Source organism: Cydia pomonella, chromosome 16, assembly GCF_033807575.1.
Source record: "Cydia pomonella isolate Wapato2018A chromosome 16, ilCydPomo1, whole genome shotgun sequence".
NCBI lineage: Eukaryota > Metazoa > Arthropoda > Insecta > Lepidoptera > Tortricidae > Cydia > Cydia pomonella.
Window position 1 is genome coordinate 6526340 of NC_084718.1, and position 679 is coordinate 6527018.

The following is a 679-nucleotide window of genomic DNA, read 5'->3' on the forward strand; positions in this document are numbered from 1 at the left end:
TGTGGACGGGACGAGCCGTTTGATTTACGTCTTGAGATCAGACGGCGGTTAATTGATAAAAAAAAACCGGAGAATTGAGAAATTCGGTCGATTTTCTAACCTTTGCTTTAAGACCAAGAAACTTTACTTTAAGGAACAGCTTTTACCTGAGTAATTTAGGTGATATAAGGCAGTATGTTTATGTTTTCAGCCTCAGCGGGAAAATGTATTTGGAGACTAATGAGAGCCCCCCGTTTGCGAGAAACGGGCCATAAGCTTCAGGGCGTCCGCTAGGTGGCGCGGGTGCACGGAGCGGGTGAGCGGGTTAAAAAGACATACCTACAAATCCTACAATGACACCCGCTGGCGTGCGCTCCGAACACCCGCGCCAGCAAACGGACGCCCTCAGGAAACAGCCGTCTTGTGACTTAGAAATTATTATGAAATTCTATAGAAAATGTAGTCTATCAATAAGATCAAGATAGATGCCTTTTGTGAACTTTTGTTGCTTAGTTGCTGCCATCAGTCATCATATATTATATAAATGGAATGGTATTTTAATATTCTACAAATAATGTTTGTAATATATATGTATATGAAAGAAAACTATCATCAAGATATCGTTAGTGATCTTAATGCCAATGAATTTATGTGATATTAATGATATTATACAAAAGGAAGAAGAATAAAATATACGAAA

The 679-nt window shown here is 38.9% G+C and overlaps 1 protein-coding gene across 1 annotated transcript in view; it reads right to left on the bottom strand.

Annotated features, from left to right (window-relative positions):
* LOC133526688 (inner centromere protein B) overlaps positions 1 to 679 on the bottom strand; it is a 94919-nt gene that overhangs the window by 24903 nt on the left and 69337 nt on the right. The gene's annotated exons all lie outside the window — the stretch shown is intronic.